General features: G+C 39.7%; 7 non-coding genes and 9 pseudogenes across 7 annotated transcripts; all 16 read right to left on the bottom strand.

Moving 5' to 3' along the window:
* Nucleotides 1–25: 25 nt before the first annotated feature.
* Nucleotides 26–176, bottom strand: LOC120040911 (annotated as a pseudogene).
* Nucleotides 177–871: 695 nt separating this feature from the next.
* Nucleotides 872–990, bottom strand: LOC120040916. Its single transcript, XR_005475800.1, has one exon. It is a non-coding gene; the product is annotated as a 5S ribosomal RNA (ribosomal RNA).
* Nucleotides 991–1,666: 676 nt separating this feature from the next.
* On the bottom strand, nt 1,667–1,816 carry LOC120040909 (annotated as a pseudogene).
* A 697-nt stretch (nt 1,817–2,513) lies between these two features.
* Nucleotides 2,514–2,632, bottom strand: LOC120040902. Its single transcript, XR_005475796.1, has one exon. It is a non-coding gene; the product is annotated as a 5S ribosomal RNA (ribosomal RNA).
* An 861-nt stretch (nt 2,633–3,493) lies between these two features.
* On the bottom strand, nt 3,494–3,643 carry LOC120040910 (annotated as a pseudogene).
* A 695-nt stretch (nt 3,644–4,338) lies between these two features.
* LOC120040915 lies at nt 4,339–4,457 on the bottom strand. The gene has a single exon (XR_005475799.1). It is a non-coding gene; the product is annotated as a 5S ribosomal RNA (ribosomal RNA).
* Nucleotides 4,458–5,133: 676 nt separating this feature from the next.
* Nucleotides 5,134–5,283, bottom strand: LOC120040907 (annotated as a pseudogene).
* Nucleotides 5,284–9,274: 3,991 nt separating this feature from the next.
* On the bottom strand, nt 9,275–9,424 carry LOC120040912 (annotated as a pseudogene).
* Nucleotides 9,425–12,996: 3,572 nt separating this feature from the next.
* Nucleotides 12,997–13,115, bottom strand: LOC120040913. The gene has a single exon (XR_005475798.1). It is a non-coding gene; the product is annotated as a 5S ribosomal RNA (ribosomal RNA).
* A 706-nt stretch (nt 13,116–13,821) lies between these two features.
* LOC120040904 lies at nt 13,822–13,968 on the bottom strand (annotated as a pseudogene).
* Nucleotides 13,969–14,659: 691 nt separating this feature from the next.
* On the bottom strand, nt 14,660–14,778 carry LOC120040901. The gene has a single exon (XR_005475795.1). It is a non-coding gene; the product is annotated as a 5S ribosomal RNA (ribosomal RNA).
* Nucleotides 14,779–15,463: 685 nt separating this feature from the next.
* LOC120040903 lies at nt 15,464–15,610 on the bottom strand (annotated as a pseudogene).
* A 691-nt stretch (nt 15,611–16,301) lies between these two features.
* Nucleotides 16,302–16,420, bottom strand: LOC120040908. Its single transcript, XR_005475797.1, has one exon. It is a non-coding gene; the product is annotated as a 5S ribosomal RNA (ribosomal RNA).
* Nucleotides 16,421–17,105: 685 nt separating this feature from the next.
* LOC120040906 lies at nt 17,106–17,251 on the bottom strand (annotated as a pseudogene).
* Nucleotides 17,252–17,936: 685 nt separating this feature from the next.
* LOC120040900 lies at nt 17,937–18,055 on the bottom strand. Its single transcript, XR_005475794.1, has one exon. It is a non-coding gene; the product is annotated as a 5S ribosomal RNA (ribosomal RNA).
* Nucleotides 18,056–18,738: 683 nt separating this feature from the next.
* LOC120040905 lies at nt 18,739–18,885 on the bottom strand (annotated as a pseudogene).
* Nucleotides 18,886–19,377: the final 492 nt, after the last annotated feature.

Genomic DNA, 19,377 nt, shown 5'->3' with positions numbered 1-19,377 from the left:
CGGTTTATCATTAACAAAGACATCAGGGTAAAGCGCAAATGACCACTACCATAAATTTTGCATTCGAGATTCCCATATTTTGGAAAATTCAAAAGGGTCAGCCCAGCCAGAGTGGAATGGCTGAGCCCCACACTGGGTCAACCAACTTCTTGATCACGTTCTCTTCTGCTTAGTGGAGGGCAAGTCTCTCCAGTGCCAACATTTTCCGCTAACGGGAGAACCACTTTGTGTTCTGATAATATCATATCACATCGACCTGCGTTAAATGCCGTTTAGGAATGCACTTGCACACAGAGTAGTGAAAAAGTAGTTTATTTTGTTTACTAGATTATATCAGTGAACCACTAGATTCCATCATGCAACACTGTCGAAAAAATCACCAATTACTTTTAATATCTTAACCCATCTGATATCACAAATGTTTGCGATATGACGAAATACAATCACATTCAGACACACACACACACACACACAGACAAATGCATGAAACCAATTGATTTATTATCGATAACATCTCAGATTCTCTTGTGCTTTTGATTTACTCCATAAAAGAAGGGTTGTAATTCCAACATGGAAAACACAGGGCCATCAGACACCAGTCCAGTTCCACTCCTCACCAGCATTATTTCCTTTGATCATTTGAACAGGGCGAGGGAGCACAGAGCACACACAAGCTGCATTCAGTAAGAATATTCTTATTTGTCTTATGCATAAAAGGCAGTTGCTCCCTGACAACACAAGGAACTTTGATCGTATTAAAAGGGCAGGGGAGACTAGCCCATAGAAGCTGCATTTAGTCAATTCAGCATCAAATGCTTACTACAAGGCAGTGTTGCTGATGAAATAATGCCACACCCCCTAGTGGACAAAAGGCTTACAGCACCTGGTATTCCCAGGCGGTCTCCCATCCAAGTACTAACCAGGCCCGACCCTGCTTAGCTTCCGAAATCAGACGAGATCGGGCATATTCAGCCTGGTATGGCCGTAAGCAAAGTTACATCTCTTGGCACACCATATAAAGTCAAAGTGAGTCTGATAAACAGACATTGCATTCTCACCAATTAGATAAGCAGCTTGAACTTTGGCTCACTCAAAAAGTGGAAGAAATTACATATACTGTAGCCATCACTTTTTAGCACAGATAGTTGGATGAAATACAAACAAACCTTGCAAACATTTCTAAGCAAACATATTTCAGCCTTGTGGGAAAAAACGGACAAATACAATGACTTCTGACAAATACATCATCAGCAACAGTTTCCCATGCAGCTATCCTACTAGCCACAATAAATACACAAAAGCTCTGGATGTTGAAAACCTATTGCATTGTTCAGTGCTAAGGAGGAACGCATGTATGGACAATTTCATATTGGAAGCGCATGGGGCGCGTATGACACATCATGACCGGGGGGGTTAGAGTGGCTTCTCAACTATCTCCTGATTGAAGTACCAGCGTGGCATAAATACAATGCTGCATTTCGCAACATAATGTTTAGACAAAATGCCAACAATATTTTGCTACAAACAAATGTTTCCACCTTTCGATTGGTCCACAAAGTCTCTTTCACAACTGACTTCAAAGATCTCCATAAGCGCAGTCGGTTGACTCAAGTCATCCTTAAGCCTGCCGCCAAGCAACGGTTTATCATTAACAAAGACATCAGGGTAAAGCGCAAACGACCACTACCATAAATTTTGCATTCGAGATTCCCATATTTGGAAAATTCAAAAGGGGTCAGCCCAGCCAGAGTGGAATGGCTGAGCCCCACACTGGGTCAACCAACTTCTTGATCACGGTATCTCTTCTGCTTAGTGGAGGGCAAGTCTCTCCAGTGCCAACATTTTCCGCTAACGGGAACCACTTTGTGTTCTGATAATATCATATCACATCGACCTGCGTTAAATGCCGTTTAGGAATGCACTTGCACACAGAGTAGTGAAAAAGTAGTTTATTTTGTTTACTAGATTATATCAGTGAACCACTAGATTCCCATCATGCAACACTGTCGAAAAAATCACCAATTACTTTTTAATATCTTAACCCATCTGATATCACAAATGTTTGCGATATGACGAAATACAATCACATTCAGACACACACACACACACACACACAGACAAATGCATGAAACCAATTGATTTATTATCGATAACATCTCAGATTCTCTTGTGCTTTTGATTTACTCCATAAAAGAAGGGTTGTAATTCCAACATGGAAAACACAGGGCCATCAGACACCAGTCCAGTTCCACTCCTCACCAGCATTATTTCCTTTGATCATTTGAACAGGGCGAGGGAGCACAGAGCACACACAAGCTGCATTCAGTAAGAATATTCTTATTTGTCTTATGCATAAAAGGCAGTTGCTCCCTGACAACACAAGGAACTTTGATCGTATTAAAAGGGCAGGGGAGACTAGCCCATAGAAGCTGCATTTAGTCAATTCAGCATCAAATGCTTACTACAAGGCAGTGTTGCTGATGAAATAATGCCACACCCCCTAGTGGACAAAAGGCTTACAGCACCTGGTATTCCCAGGCGGTCTCCCATCCAAGTACTAACCAGGCCCGACCCTGCTTAGCTTCCGAAATCAGACGCGATCGGGCATATTCAGCCTGGTATGGCCGTAAGCGAAGGTACATCTCTTGGCACACCATATAAAGTCAAAGTGAGTCTGATAAACAGACATTGCATTCTCACCAATTAGATAAGCAGCTTGAACTTTGGCTCACTCAAAAAGTGGAAGAAATTACATATACTGTAGCCATCACTTTTTAGCACAGATAGTTGGATGAAATACAAACAAACCTTGCAAACATTTCTAAGCAAACATATTTCAGCCTTGTGGGAAAAAACGGACAAATACATTACATTACATTTTACATTTAAGTCATTTAGCAGACGCTCTTATCCAGAGCGACTTACAAATTGGAAAGTTCATACATATTCATCCTGGTCCCCCCGTGGGAATTGAACCCACAACCCTGGCGTTGCAAGCGCCATGCTCTACCAACTGAGCCACACGGGACCACACGGGCTACAAACAAATACAATGACTTCTGACAAATACATCATCAGCAACAGTTTCCCATGCAGCTATCCTACTAGCCACAATAAATACACAAAAGCTCTGGATGTTGAAAACCTATTGCATTGTTCTGTGCTAAGGAGGAACGCATGTATGGACAATTTCATATTGGAAGCGCATGGGGCGCGTATGACACATCATGACCGGGGGGGTTAGAGTGGCTTCTCAACTATCTCCTGATTGAAGTACCAGCGTGGCATAAATACAATGCTGCATTTCGCAACATAATGTTTAGACAAAATGCCAACAATATTTTGCTACAAACAAATGTTTCCACCTTTCGATTGGTCCACAAAGTCTCTTTCACAACTGACTTCAAAGATCTCCATAAGCACAGTCGGTTGACTCAAGTCATCCTTAAGCCTGCCGCCAAGCAACGGTTTATCATTAACAAAGACATCAGGGTAAAGCGCAAACGACCACTACCATAAATTTTGCATTCGAGATTCCCATATTTGGAAAATTCAAAAGGGGTCAGCCCAGCCAGAGTGGAATGGTTGAGCCCCACACTGGGTCAACCAACTTCTTGATCACGGTATCTCTTCTGCTTAGTGGAGGGCAAGTCTCTCCAGTGCCAACATTTTCCGCTAACGGGAACCACTTTGTGTTCTGATAATATCATATCACATCGACCTGCGTTAAATGCCGTTTAGGAATACACTTGCACACAGAGTAGTGAAAAAGTAGTTTATTTTGTTTACTAGATTATATCAGTGAACCACTAGATTCCCATCATGCAACACTGTCGAAAAAATCACCAATTACTTTTTAATATCTTAACCCATCTGATATCACAAATGTTTGCGATATGACGAAATACAATCACATTCAGACACACACACACACACACACAGACAAATGCATGAAACCAATTGATTTATTATCGATAACATCTCAGATTCTCTTGTGCTTTTGATTTACTCCATAAAAGAAGGGTTGTAATTCCAACATGGAAAACACAGGGCCATCAGACACCAGTCCAGTTCCACTCCTCACCAGCATTATTTCCTTTGATCATTTGAACAGGGCGAGGGAGCACAGAGCACACACAAGCTGCATTCAGTAAGAATATTCTTATTTGTCTTATGCATAAAAGGCAGTTGCTCCCTGACAACACAAGGAACTTTGATCGTATTAAAAGGGCAGGGGAGACTAGCCCATAGAAGCTGCATTTAGTCAATTCAGCATCAAATGCTTACTACAAGGCAGTGTTGCTGATGAAATAATGCCACACCCCCTAGTGGACAAAAGGCTTACAGCACCTGGTATTCCCAGGCGGTCTCCCATCCAAGTACTAACCAGGCCCGACCCTGCTTAGCTTCCGAAATCAGACGAGATCGGGCATATTCAGCCTGGTATGGCCGTAAGCGAAGGTACATCTCTTGGCACACCATATAAAGTCAAAGTGAGTCTGATAAACAGACATTGCATTCTCACCAATTAGATAAGCAGCTTGAACTTTGGCTCACTCAAAAAGTGGAAGAAATTACATATACTGTAGCCATCACTTTTTAGCACAGATAGTTGGATGAAATACAAACAAACCTTGCAAACATTTCTAAGCAAACATATTTCAGCCTTGTGGGAAAAAACGGACAAATACAATGACTTCTGACAAATACATCATCAGCAACAGTTTCCCATGCAGCTATCCTACTAGCCACAATAAATACACAAAAGCTCTGGATGTTGAAAACCTATTGCATTGTTCAGTGCTAAGGAGGAACGCATGTATGGACAATTTCATATTGGAAGCGCATGGGGCGCGTATGACACATCATGACCGGGGGGGTTAGAGTGGCTTCTCAACTATCTCCTGATTGAAGTACCAGCGTGGCATAAATACAATGCTGCATTTCGCAACATAATGTTTAGACAAAATGCCAACAATATTTTGCTACAAACAAATGTTTCCACCTTTCGATTGGTCCACAAAGTCTCTTTCACAACTGACTTCAAAGATCTCCATAAGCACAGTCGGTTGACTCAAGTCATCCTTAAGCCTGCCGCCAAGCAACGGTTTATCATTAACAAAGATATCAGGGTAAAGCGCAAACGACCACTACCATAAATTTTGCATTCGAGATTCCCATATTTGGAAAATTCAAAAGGGGTCAGCCCAGCCAGAGTGGAATGGCTGAGCCCCACACTGGGTCAACCACCTTCTTGATCACAGTATCTCTTCTGCTTAGTGGAGGGCAAGTCTCTCCAGTGCCAACATTTTCTGCTAACGGGAACCACTTTTTGTTGTGATAATATCATATCACATCGACCTGCGTTAAATGCCGTTTAGGAATGCACTTGCACACAGAGTGGTGAAAAAGTAGTTTATTTTGTTTACTAGATTATATCAGTGAACCACTAGATTCCCATCATGCAACACTGTCGAAAAAATCACCAATTACTTTTTAATATCTTAACCTATCTGATATCACAAATGTTTGCGATATGACGAAATACAATCACATTCAGACACACACACACACACACAGACAAATGCATGAAACCAATTGATTTATTATCGATAACATCTCACATTCTCTTGTGCTTTTGATTTACTCCATAAAAGAAGGGTTGTAATTCCAACATGGAAAACACAGGGCCATCAGACACCAGTCCAGTTCCACTCCTCACCAGCATTATTTCCTTTGATCATTTGAACAGGGCGAGGGAGCACAAAGCACACACAAGCTGCATTCAGTAACAATATTCTTATTTGTCTTATAAATAAAAGGCAGTTGCTCCCTGACAACACAAGGAACTTTGATCGTATTAAAAGGGCAGGGGAGACTAGCCCATAGAAGCTGCATTTAGTCAATTCAGCATCAAATGCTTACTACAAGGCAGTGTTGCTGATGAAATAATGCCACACCCCCTAGTGGACAAAAGGCTTACAGCACCTGGTATTCCCAGGCGGTCTCCCATCCAAGTACTAACCAGGCCCGACCCTGCTTAGCTTCCGAGATCAGACGAGATCGGGCATATTTTTTTCTTTTTTCTTTTTTCTTTTTTTTTTTTTATTATGAAGAAACACATAACATTTACAACATTCAATCAACAATCAAAAGGTTGAACAATTCATCCTTTTACAAAATCAAAAAAGGAAAAGAAAATAAAACCTATTAGAAACACAATCATCCACCAAAACCAATTAATAATTAAAAACAAGTTTTCCATTCGACCCAATTTCAATAAAATTGCTCCCCCACACAAACAATTTTTCAAAATTACATCCACCATATTTATATATTACTTCTATATCTTTCTCTAACATACTTCTAAATAAAACCTCTACACTCACAATTTTCCCTTCATAATGTCCCAAATTCCTTCTTAGTCTTACAGCGTATCTGGCATGACTAAGAACAAAATTCATCAAATTAAAATTAATAACTTTGCTTTTCCCAGTTAAACCAAAAAGAAACAACCTCCTCCACTCAACCCCAGCAACAATCTCTTCTCCCCACTGTTGTACTAAAATCCCCTTTAAAAACTTATGAAACTCATCTAATCTACTACATTCAACAAAAAAGTGCATAAAATTTTCCACCCCCGTACCACAAATATCACATTCTCTTTTAATATCTCTATTTATTTGATGTAAAACCACGTTCGTAAAAATTCTATTATGTTTCATTTTAAAATCATTGTCTTCACATTCTATAGAATTATATTTTACATTTACATTCTTCCATATTGATTTTACATCTATATTTGCAAACACCCTAGACCACACTTTTTCCGAAGCAGGAGTTTTTATCTCTCTTAAAATACATTTTTCATAAACTTTTTTAACTTTCAAACCTGACAAATCATGCTTCTTCCCATTACCTTCATAATATAAAACCGGTAAACCCCTAGCTCTTGTTGCCACCTCTTTATTTATTAAAACACCCCACTCCCCAGGAAGACATCCTAATATTCTCTTATACATGTTCTCCACAGTAGTTCTACTTATTTCATCATTTTCTTCAACCACATTATCAAATATTGCCTGACTTGGAAGGAACCCCGGAATTACCTCATATAAGATGTCCCCAATCTGTCTCATCCCAGCCCTCATAAAATATTTACAAAACAACATCTTATTATTATACTGTATCTTGGGATTTAAAAAAATTGGCTGATTTAAAATATTGTCTAAAATGGTACACTCATAATAAATATTTGGTAAAAACTCCCCCCAAGCCTCAAACACTTCTCTATAAAACAAAGGTATATTACCTAACATTTCCTTTTTCATACACATCAATAAACCATTGTCCCCCATCCTCCCAACCTCCTGCAAATACTCCTTAAAAAATCTTTTCCATCCATAATCTAATTCCCCATATAAATATTTACGTACCATTTTGACTCTAATTGCTGTTTTCCTCACATTTAAATCCACCAACTTCAAGCCCCCCTCCTCATAACCTGCAATCAAAGTTTTAAAAGCTATTTTCACCCCCTTCCCTTCCCATAAAAAATCAACTACAATTTTATTCATTTCAGATAAAACCCATTCTGGCATATCCAAAACATTCATTACATAAATAAAAATTGACATCAACAATGAATTTATGACAATTACTTTCCCTTTTAATTTCAAAGACCTCCCCCTCCACATATTTACCACCTTCCTAACTTTGTTTATAACCCCACTCCATGTCATATCCCTAGCTTCCTGTTCCTTCACCCCTAAAAACACACCTAACACCTTAAAATAATCATTTACCATTTTAAAAGGAAAAATCTCCTCATTAATCTTCCCAACATACATTATTACTGACTTCTCCATATTCACTTTTGCTCCTGAGGCTTTCTCATATACTTTAAAACACTCCATCACCCTTTTAACACTTTCCTCATCTCTAACTGTTATTGTGGTATCGTCTGCATATTGATGAATTAAACTAAAACCTCCTTGCGGAGTCTCTACACAATTTATAAAATGATCTTTTTTAAGGTATGCCGCTAAGGGTTCTACCGATAAAACATACAGTAATGCTGATAAAGGGCACCCCTGTCTCACTGATCTCTCAAGAATAAAAGAATCTGTTAAAACCCCATTACATTTTACCCTACTTTTTGCCTTTCTATATAATAATTTTATCCATCCTATTATTCTATTTCCAAACCCATATTTTTCCAGTACCCTAAACATAAAATCATGTTCCACCCTGTCAAAAGCTTTATTAAAATCTATACTTAGAACAAATCCCCCTCTCTTATCGCTATTCATTTTATTTATCACATCAAAAAATGGGTCCAAAAAAGGCTCTCCCCCAAGCAGAAAACCTGCAAGGGGGAAGACTAACCAAACTTTAAACTATTCAACTGAAGAAAATAATAAATTATATTGCAAAAACCAATTAATTAACAAAAATAGCTCTCGAGCAAACACTCTTCAGCAAACACTCACTCACAGCTCAAAACTCGCACCTGTCGTCACTTCTCCAATCAGGATGGGCGTATTCAGGCTGGTATGGCCGTAAGCGAAGGTACATCTCTTGGTACACCATATAAAGTCAAAGTGAGTCTGATAAACAGACATTGCATTCTCACCAATTAGATAAGCAGCTTGAACTTTGGCTCACTCAAAAAGTGGAAGAAATTACATATACTGTAGCCATCACTTTTTAGCACAGATAGTTGGATGAAATACAAACAAACCTTGCTAACATTTCAAAGCGAGGGCACATATTTCAGCCTTGTGGGTAAAAACGGACAAATACAATGACTTCTGACAAATACATCATCAGCAACAGTTTCCCATGCAGCTATCCTACTAGCCACAATAAATACACAAAAGCTCTGGATGTTGAAAACCTATTGCATTGTTCTGTGCTAAGGAGGAACGCATGTATGGACAATTTCATATTGGAAGCGCATGGGGCGCGTATGACACATCATGACCGGGGGGGGGTTAGAGTGGCTTCTCAACTATCTCTTGATTGAAGTACCAGCGTGGCATAAATACAATGCTGCATTTCGCAACATAATGTTTCGACAAAATGCCAACAATGTTTTGCTACAAACAAATGTTTCCACCTTTCGATTGGTCCACAAAGTCTCTTTCACAACTGACTTCAAAGATCTCCATAAGCACAGTCGGTTGACTCAAGTCATCCTTAAGCCTGCCGCCAAGCAACGGTTTATCATTAACAAAGATATCAGGGTAAAGCGCAAACGACCACTACCATAAATTTTGCAAACGACCACTACCATAAATTTTGCATTCGAGATTCCCATATTTGGAAAATTCAAAAGGGGTCAGCCCAGCCAGAGTGGAATTGCTGAGCCCCACACTGGGTCACCCACCTTCTTGATCACAGTATCTCTTCTGCTTAGTGGAGGGCAAGTCTCTCCAGTGCCAACATTTTCCGCTAACGGGAACCACTTTTTGTTGTGATAATATCATATCACATCGACCTGCGTTAAATGCCGTTTAGGAATGCACTTGCACACAGAGTGGTGAAAAAGTAGTTTATTTTGTTTACTAGATTATATCAGTGAACCACTAGATTCCCATCATGCAACACTGTCGAAAAAATCACCAATTACTTTTTAATATCTTAACCTATCTGATATCACAAATGTTTGCGATATGACGAAATACAATCACATTCAGACACACACACACACACAGAGACAAATGCATGAAACCAATTGATTTATTATCGATAACATCTCACATTCTCTTGTGCTTTTGATTTACTCCATAAAAGAAGGGTTGTAATTCCAACATGGAAAACACAGGGCCATCAGACACCAGTCCAGTTCCACTCCTCACCAGCATTATTTCCTTTGATCATTTGAACAGGGCGAGGGAGCACAGAGCACACACAAGCTGCATTCAGTAACAATATTCTTATTTGTCTTATGCATAAAAGGCAGTTGCTCCCTGACAACACAAGGAACTTTGATCGTATTAAAAGGGCAGGGGAGACTAGCCCATAGAAGCTGCATTTAGTCAATTCAGCATCAAATGCTTACTACAAGGCAGTGTTGCTGATGAAATAATGCCACACCCCCTAGTGGACAAAAGGCTTACAGCACCTGGTATTCCCAGGCGGTCTCCCATCCAAGTACTAACCAGGCCCGACCCTGCTTAGCTTCCGAGATCAGACGAGATCGGGCATATTTTTTTTTTTTTTTTTTTTTTTTTTTTTTTTTTTTTTTTTTTATTATGAAGAAACACATAACATTTACAACATTCAATCAACAATCAAAAGGTTGAACAATTCATCCTTTTACAAAATCAAAAAAAGAAAAGAAAATAAAACCTATTAGAAACACAATCATCCACCAAAACCAATTAATAATTAAAAACAAGTTTTCCATTCGACCCAATTTCAATAAAATTGCTCCCCCACACAAACAATTTTTCAAAATTACATCCACCATATTTATATATTACTTCTATATCTTTCTCTAACATACTTCTAAATAAAACCTCTACACTCACAATTTTCCCTTCATAATGTCCCAAATTCCTTCTTAGTCTTACAGCGTATCTGGCATGACTAAGAACAAAATTCATCAAATTAAAATTAATAACTTTGCTTTTCCCAGTTAAACCAAAAAGAAACAACCTCCTCCACTCAACCCCAGCAACAATCTCTTCTCCCCACTGTTGTACTAAAATCCCCTTTAAAAACTTATGAAACTCATCTAATCTACTACATTCAACAAAAAAGTGCATAAAATTTTCCACCCCCGTACCACAAATATCACATTCTCTTTTAATATCTCTATTTATTTGATGTAAAACCACGTTCGTAAAAATTCTATTATGTTTCATTTTAAAATCATTGTCTTCACATTCTATAGAATTATATTTTACATTTACATTCTTCCATATTGATTTTACATCTATATTTGCAAACACCCTAGACCACACTTTTTCCGAAGCAGGAGTTTTTATCTCTCTTGAAATACATTTTTCATAAACTTTTTTAACTTTCAAACCTGACAAATCATGCTTCTTCCCATTACCTTCATAATATAAAACCGGTAAACCCCTAGCTCTTGTTGCCACCTCTTTATTTATTAAAACACCCCACTCCCCAGGAAGACATCCTAATATTCTCTTATACATGTTCTCCACAGTAGTTCTACTTATTTCATCATTTTCTTCAACCACATTATCAAATATTGCCTGACTTATAAAAGAAGGGTTGTAATTCCAACATGGAAAACACAGGGCCATCAGACACCAGTCCAGTTCCACTCCTCACCAGCATTATTTCCTTTGATCATTTGAACAGGGCGAGGGAGCACAGAGCACACACAAGCTGCATTCAGTAACAATATTCTTATTTGTCTTATGCATAAAAGGCAGTTGCTCCCTGACAACACAAGGAACTTTGATCGTATTAAAAGGGCAGGGGAGACTAGCCCATAGAAGCTGCATTTAGTCAATTCAGCATCAAATGCTTACTACAAGGCAGTGTTGCTGATGAAATAATGCCACACCCCCTAGTGGACAAAAGGCTTACAGCACCTGGTATTCCCAGGCGGTCTCCCATCCAAGTACTAACCAGGCCCGACCCTGCTTAGCTTCCGAGATCAGACGAGATCGGGCATATTTTTTTTTTTTTTTTTTTTTTTTTTTTATTATGAAGAAACACATAACATTTACAACATTCAATCAACAATCAAAAGGTTGAACAATTCATCCTTTTACAAAATCAAAAAAAGAAAAGAAAATAAAACCTATTAGAAACACAATCATCCACCAAAACCAATTAATAATTAAAAACAAGTTTTCCATTCGACCCAATTTCAATAAAATTGCTCCCCCACACAAACAATTTTTCAAAATTACATCCACCATATTTATATATTACTTCTATATCTTTCTCTAACATACTTCTAAATAAAACCTCTACACTCACAATTTTCCCTTCATAATGTCCCAAATTCCTTCTTAGTCTTACAGCGTATCTGGCATGACTAAGAACAAAATTCATCAAATTAAAATTAATAACTTTGCTTTTCCCAGTTAAACCAAAAAGAAACAACCTCCTCCACTCAACCCCAGCAACAATCTCTTCTCCCCACTGTTGTACTAAAATCCCCTTTAAAAACTTATGAAACTCATCTAATCTACTACATTCAACAAAAAAGTGCATAAAATTTTCCACCCCCGTACCACAAATATCACATTCTCTTTTAATATCTCTATTTATTTGATGTAAAACCACGTTCGTAAAAATTCTATTATGTTTCATTTTAAAATCATTGTCTTCACATTCTATAGAATTATATTTTACATTTACATTCTTCCATATTGATTTTACATCTATATTTGCAAACACCCTAGACCACACTTTTTCCGAAGCAGGAGTTTTTATCTCTCTTGAAATACATTTTTCATAAACTTTTTTAACTTTCAAACCTGACAAATCATGCTTCTTCCCATTACCTTCATAATATAAAACCGGTAAACCCCTAGCTCTTGTTGCCACCTCTTTATTTATTAAAACACCCCACTCCCCAGGAAGACATCCTAATATTCTCTTATACATGTTCTCCACAGTAGTTCTACTTATTTCATCATTTTCTTCAACCACATTATCAAATATTGCCTGACTTATAAAAGAAGGGTTGTAATTCCAACATGGAAAACACAGGGCCATCAGACACCAGTCCAGTTCCACTCCTCACCAGCATTATTTCCTTTGATCATTTGAACAGGGCGAGGGAGCACAGAGCACACACAAGCTGCATTCAGTAACAATATTCTTATTTGTCTTATGCATAAAAGGCAGTTGCTCCCTGACAACACAAGGAACTTTGATCGTATTAAAAGGGCAGGGGAGACTAGCCCATAGAAGCTGCATTTAGTCAATTCAGCATCAAATGCTTACTACAAGGCAGTGTTGCTGATGAAATAATGCCACACCCCCTAGTGGACAAAAGGCTTACAGCACCTGGTATTCCCAGGCGGTCTCCCATCCAAGTACTAACCAGGCCCGACCCTGCTTAGCTCCCGAGATCAGACGAGATCGGGCATATTCAGGCTGGTATGGCCGTAAGCGAAGGTACATCTCTTGGCACACCATATAAAGTCAAAGTGAGTCTGATAAACAGACATTGCATTCTCACCAATTAGATAAGCAGCTTGAACTTTGGCTCACTCAAAAAGTGGAAGAAATTACATATACTGTAGCCATCACTTTTTAGCACAGAGAGTTGGATGAAATACAAACAAACCTTGCAAACATTTCTAAGCGAGGGCACATATTTCAGCCTTGTGGGAAAAAACGGACAAATACAATGACTTCTGACAAATACATCATCAGCAACAGTTTCCCATGCAGCTATCCTACTAGCCACAATAAATACACAAAAGCTCTGGATGTTGAAAACCTATTGCATTGTTCTGTGCTAAGGAGGAACGCATGTATGGACAATTTCATATTGGAAGCGCATGGGGCGCGTATGACACATCATGACCGGGGGGGGGGGGGGGGGGGGGGTGGGGGGGGTTAGAGTGGCTTCTCAACTATCTCCTGATTGAAGTACCAGCGTGGCATAAATACAATGCTGCATTTCGTAACATAATGTTTCGACAAAATGCCAACAATATTTTGCTACAAACAAATGTTTCCACCTTTCGATTGGTCCACAAAGTCTCCTTCACAACTGACTTCAAAGATCTCCATAAGCACAGTCAGTTGACTCAAGTCATCCTTAAGCCTGCCGCCAAGCAACAGTTTATCATTAACAAAGACATCAGGGTAAAGCTCAAACGAGCACTACCATAAATTTTGCAATCAGATTCCCACATTTGGAAAATTCGCAAGGGGTCAGCACAGCCAGAGTGCAATGGCTGAGCCCCACACCGGGTGAACCACCTTCTTGATCACGGTATCTCTTCTGCTTAGTGGAGGAAAAGTGTCTCCAGTGCCAACATTTTCCGCTAACGGTAACCACTTTGTGTTCTGATAATATCATATCACATCGACCTGCGTTAAATGCCGTTTAGGAATGCACTTGCACACAGAGTAGTGAAAAAGTAGTTTATTTTGTTTACTAGATTATATCAGTGAACCACTAGATTCCCATCATGCAACACTGTCGAAAAAATCACCAATTACTTTTTAATATCTTAACCCATCTGATATCACAAATGTTTGCGATATGACGAAATACAATCACATTCAGACACACACACACACACAGACAAATGCATGAAACCAATTGATTTATTATCGATAACATCTCAGATTCTCTTGTGCTTTTGATTTACTCCATAAAAGAAGGGTTGTAATTCCAACATGGAAAACACAGGGCCATCAGACACCAGTCCAGTTCCACTCCTCACCAGCATTATTTCCTTTGATCATTTGAACAGGGCGAGGGAGCACAGAGCACACACAAGCTGCATTCAGTAACAATATTCTTATTTGTCTTATGCATAAAAGGCAGTTGCTCCCTGACAACACAAGGAACTTTGATCGTATTAAAAGGGCAGGGGAGACTAGCCCATAGAAGCTGCATTTAGTCAATTCAGCATCAAATGCTTACTACAAGGCAGTGTTGCTGATGAAATAATGCCACACCCCCTAGTGGACAAAAGGCTTACAGCACCTGGTATTCCCAGGCGGTCTCCCATCCAAGTACTAACCAGGCCCGACCCTGCTTAGCTCCTGAGATCAGACGAGATCGGGCATATTCAGGCTGGTATGGCCGTAAGCGAAGGTACATCTCTTGGCACACCATATAAAGTCAAAGTGAGTCTGATAAACAGACATTGCATTCTCACCAATTAGATAAGCAGCTTGAACTTTGGCTCACTCAAAAAGTGGAAGAAATTACATATACTGTAGCCATCACTTTTTAGCACAGAGAGTTGGATGAAATACAAACAAACCTTGCAAACATTTCTAAGCGAGGGCACATATTTCAGCCTTGTGGGAAAAAACGGACAAATACAATGACTTCTGACAAATACATCATCAGCAACAGTTTCCCATGCAGCTATCCTACTAGCCACAATAAATACACAAAAGCTCTGGATGTTGAAAACCTATTGCATTGTTCTGTGCTAAGGAGGAACGCATGTATGGACAATTTCATATTGGAAGCGCATGGGGCGCGTATGACACATCATGACCGGGGGGGGGGTTAGAGTGGCTTCTCAACTATCTCCTGATTGAAGTACCAGCGTGGCATAAATACAATGCTGCATTTCGTAACATAATGTTTCGACAAAATGCCAACAATATTTTGCTACAAACAAATGTTTCCACCTTTCGATTGGTCCACAAAGTCTCCTTCACAACTGACTTCAAAGATCTCCATAAGCACAGTCAGCTGACTCAAGTCATCCTTAAGCCTGCCGCCAAGCAACAGTTTATCATTAACAAAGACATCAGGGTAAAGCTCAAACGAGCACTACCATAAATTTTGCAATCGGATTCCCACATTTGGAAAATTCGCAAGGGGTCAGCACAGCCAGAGTGCAATGGCTGAGCCCCACACCGGGTGAACCACCTTCTTGATCACAGTATCTCTTCTGCTTAGTGGAGGAAAAGTGTCTCCAGTGCCAACATTTTCCGCTAACGGTAACCACTTTGTGTTCTGATAATATCATATCACATCGACCTGCGTTAAATGCCGTTTAGGAATGCACTTGCACACAGAGTAGTGAAAAAGTAGTTTATTTTGTTTACTAGATTATATCAGTGAACCACTAGATTCCCATCATGCAACACTGTCGAAAAAATCACCAATTACTTTTTAATATCTTAACCCATCTGATATCACAAATGTTTGCGATATGACGAAATACAATCACATTCAGACACACACACACACACAGACAAATGCATGAAACCAATTGATTTATTATCGATAACATCTCAGATTCTCTTGTGCTTTTGATTTACTCCATAAAAGAAGGGTTGTAATTCCAACATGGAAAACACAGGGCCATCAGACACCAGTCCAGTTCCACTCCTCACCAGCATTATTTCCTTTGATCATTTGAACAGGGCGAGGGAGCACAGAGCACACACAAGCTGCATTCAGTAACAATATTCTTATTTGTCTTATGCATAAAAGGCAGTTGCTCCCTGACAACACAAGGAACTTTGATCGTATTAAAAGGGCAGGGGAGACTAGCCCATAGAAGCTGCATTTAGTCAATTCAGCATCAAATGCTTACTACAAGGCAGTGTTGCTGATGAAATAATGCCACACCCCCTAGTGGACAAAAGGCTTACAGCACCTGGTATTCCCAGGCGGTCTCCCATCCAAGTACTAACCAGGCCCGACCCTGCTTAGCTTCCGAGATCAGACGAGATCGGGCATATTCAGGCTGGTATGGCCGTAAGCGAAGGTACATCTCTTGGCACACCATATAAAGTCAAAGTGAGTCTGATAAACAGACATTGCATTCTCACCAATTAGATAAGCAGCTTGAACTTTGGCTCACTCAAAAAGTGGAAGAAATTACATATACTGTAGCCATCACTTTTTAGCACAGATAGTTGGATGAAATACAAACAAACCTTGCAAACATTTCTAAGCGAGGGCACATATTTCAGCCTTGTGGGAAAAAACGGACAAATACAATGACTTCTGACAAATACATCATCAGCAACAGTTTCCCATGCAGCTATCCTACTAGCCACAATAAATACACAAAAGCTCTGGATGTTGAAAACCTATTGCATTGTTCTGTGCTAAGGAGGAACGCATGTATGGACAATTTCATATTGGAAGCGCATGGGGCGCGTATGACACATCATGACCGGGGGGGGGGTTAGAGTGGCTTCTCAACTATCTCCTGATTGAAGTACCAGCGTGGCATAAATACAATGCTGCATTTCGCAACATAATGTTTCGACAAAATGCCAACAATATTTTGCTACAAACAAATGTTTCCACCTTTCGATTGGTCCACAAAGTCTCCTTCACAACTGACTTCAAAGATCTCCATAAGCACAGTCAGTTGACTCAAGTCATCCTTAAGCCTGCCGCCAAGCAACAGTTTATCATTAACAAAGACATCAGGGTAAAGCTCAAACGAGCACTACCATAAATTTTGCAATCGGATTCCCACATTTGGAAAATTCGCAAGGGGTCAGCACAGCCAGAGTGCAATGGCTGAGCCCCACACCGGGTGAACCACCTTCTTGATCACGGTATCTTCTTGCTTAGTGGAGGAAAAGTGTCTCCAGTGCCAACATTTTCCGCTAACGGTAACCACTTTGTGTTCTGATAATATCATATCACATCGACCTGCGTTAAATGCCGTTTAGGAATGCACTTGCACACAGAGTAGTGAAAAAGTAGTTTATTTTGTTTACTAGATTATATCAGTGAACCACTAGATTCCCATCATGCAACACTGTCGAAAAAATCACCAATTACTTTTTAATATCTTAACCCATCTGATATCACAAATGTTTGCGATATGACGAAATACAATCACATTCAGACACACACACACACACACAGACAAATGCATGAAACCAATTGATTTATTATCGATAACATCTCAGATTCTCTTGTGCTTTTGATTTACTCCATAAAAGAAGGGTTGTAATTCCAACATGGAAAACACAGGGCCATCAGACACCAGTCCAGTTCCACTCCTCACCAGCATTATTTCCTTTGAACAGGGCGAGGGAGCACAGAGCACACACAAGCTGCATTCAGTAACAATATTCTTATTTGTCTTATGCATAAAAGGCAGTTGCTCCCTGACAACACAAGGAACTTTGATCGTATTAAAAGGGGCAGGGGAGACTAGCCCATAGAAGCTGCATTTAGTCAATTCAGCATCAAATGCTTACTACAAGGCAGTGTTGCTGATGAAATAATGCCACACCCCTAGTGGACAAAAGGCTTACAGCACCTGGTATTCCCAGGCGGTCTCCCATCCAAGTACTAACCAGGCCCGACCCTGCTTAGCTTCCGAGATCAGACGAGATCGGGCATATTCAGGCTGGTATGGCCGTAAGCGAAGGTACATCTCTTGGCACACCATATAAAGTCAAAGTGAGTCTGATAAACAGACATTGCATTCTCACCAATTAGATAAGCAGCTGAACTTTGGCTCACTCAAAAGTGGAAGAAATTACATATACTGTAGCCATCACTTTTTAGCACAGATAGTTGGATGAAATACAAACAAACCTTGCAAACATTTCTAAGCGAGGCACATATTTCAGCCTTGTGGGGAAAAACGGACAAATACAATGACTTCTGACAAATACATCATCAGCAACAGTTTCCCATGCAGCTATCCTACTAGCCACAATAAATACACAAAAGCTCTGGATGTTGAAAACCTATTGCATTGTTCTGTGCTAAGGAGGAACGCATGTATGGACAATTTCATATTGGAAGCGCATGGGTGCGCGTATGACACATCATGACCGGGGGGGGGGGTTAGAGTGGCTTCTCAACTATCTCCTGATTGAAGTACCAGCGTGGCATAAATACAATGCTGCATTTCGCAACATAATGTTTCGACAAAATGCCAACAATATTTTGCTACAAACAAATGCTTCCACCTTTCGATTGGTCCACAAAGTCTCCTTCAAACTGACTTCAAAGATCTCCATAAGCACAGTCAGTTGACTCAAGTCATCCTTAAGCCTGCCGCCAAGCAACAGTTTATCATTAACAAAGACATCAGGGTAAAGCTCAAACGAGCACTACCATAAATTTTGCAATCGGATTCCCACATTTGGAAAATTCGCAAGGGGTCAGCACAGCCAGAGTGCAATGGCTGAGCCCCACACCGGGTGAACCACCTTCTTGATCACGGTATCTTTTCTGCTTAGTGGAGGAAAAGTGTCTCCAGTGCCAACATTTTCCGCTAACGGTAACCACTTTGTGTTCTGATAATATCATATCACATCGACCTGCGTTAAATGCCGTTTAGGAATGCACTTGCACACAGAGTAGTGAAAAAGTAGTTTATTTTGTTTACTAGATTATATCAGTGAACCACTAGATTCCCATCATGCAACACTGTCGAAAAAATCACCAATTACTTTTTAATATCTTAACCATCTGATATCACAAATGTTTGCGATATGACGAAATACAATCACATTCAGACACACACACACACACAGACAAATGCATGAAACCAATTGATTTATTATCGATAACATCTCAGATTCTCTTGTGCTTTTGATTTACTCCATAAAAGAAGGGTTGTAATTCCAACATGGAAAACACAGGGCCATCAGACACCAGTCCAGTTCCACTCCTCACCAGCATTATTTCCTTTGATCATTTGAACAGGGCGAGGGAGCACAGAGCACACACAA

This window comes from Salvelinus namaycush, unplaced genomic scaffold, assembly GCF_016432855.1.
Source record: "Salvelinus namaycush isolate Seneca unplaced genomic scaffold, SaNama_1.0 Scaffold3905, whole genome shotgun sequence".
NCBI lineage: Eukaryota > Metazoa > Chordata > Actinopteri > Salmoniformes > Salmonidae > Salvelinus > Salvelinus namaycush.
This window is presented reverse-complemented; position numbering and strand designations above follow the sequence as displayed.